At 43.9% G+C, this 981-nt stretch overlaps 2 non-coding genes across 2 annotated transcripts; both read right to left on the bottom strand.

Annotated features, from left to right (window-relative positions):
* Positions 1-80: 80 nt before the first annotated feature.
* Positions 81-187, bottom strand: LOC111670914 (U6 spliceosomal RNA). The gene has a single exon (XR_002761894.1). It is a non-coding gene; the product is annotated as a U6 spliceosomal RNA (small nuclear RNA).
* A 492-nt stretch (positions 188-679) lies between these two features.
* LOC111670957 (U6 spliceosomal RNA) lies at positions 680-786 on the bottom strand. Its single transcript, XR_002761896.1, has one exon. It is a non-coding gene; the product is annotated as a U6 spliceosomal RNA (small nuclear RNA).
* Between the last annotated feature and the right edge of the window lie 195 nt (positions 787-981).

The following is a 981-nucleotide window of genomic DNA, read 5'->3' as shown; positions in this document are numbered from 1 at the left end:
CAAAGCCTCGCAAGGAAGACCAGTCAGTCCACACAAGTAACTGGCAACCCTCACTTTTAGTTGCTCTACGGCAGCAGATGAAAATGTGGAAACGCTTCACGAATTTGCGTGTCATCCTTTCGCAGGGGCCATGCTAATCTTCTCTGTATCGATTCCAATTTTTCATATGTGCTGCCTGAGCAAGCACATTGGTACTTGTGCGACGGCTGCATTATATCCCCAGGTCGGGAGATCAACCCCGTTGCAGTGGTGCAGACTCAAGTTCTCCCATCCCTAATAGGTGGCATCACAAGTATGGGAGTAGTTATTTCTTCACTTATCAATTATACATTTGTAATAATAGTATACTAATTGCTTAATTACATGATTACAAAATTAACTAGCACAGTACGACCAAAATCTCTGACACTGAAAACAATTTTTCCAGCCTCAACAGGAAACCGTCCCCATTCCTCATTAGGCCACGCCTGTTTTATGTACTGCTTACAGCTGCAAAGCCTCACAAGGAAGACCAGTCAGTCCACACAAGCAACAGGCAACCAACCTCATTTTGCCAGTTCCTCATTTGGCCATGCCTGCTCTATGTACTGCTTACAGCTGCAAAGCCTCACAAGGAAGACCAGTCAGTCCACACAGTAACTGGCAACCCTTATTTTTAGTTGCTCTACGGCAGCAGATGAAAATGTGGAAACGCTTCACGAATTTGCGTGTCATCCTTTCACAGGGGCCATGCTAATCTTCTCTGTATCGATTCCAATTTTTCATATGTGCTGCCTGAGCAAGCACATTGGTCCTTGTGCGACGGCTGCATTATATGCCCAGGTCGGGAGATCAACCCCGTTGCAGTGGTGCAGACTCAAGTTCTCCCATCCCTAATAGGTGGCATCACAAGTATGGGAGTAGTTATTTCTTCACTTATCAATTATACATTTGTAATAATAGTATACTAACTGCTTAATTACATGATTACAAAATTAACTA

Source organism: Seriola lalandi, unplaced genomic scaffold, assembly GCF_002814215.2.
Source record: "Seriola lalandi dorsalis isolate HSWRI2012SDOR001 ecotype SW California unplaced genomic scaffold, Sedor1 jcf7180001962370, whole genome shotgun sequence".
Classification (NCBI taxonomy): Eukaryota; Metazoa; Chordata; class Actinopteri; order Carangiformes; family Carangidae; genus Seriola; species Seriola lalandi.
This window is presented reverse-complemented; position numbering and strand designations above follow the sequence as displayed.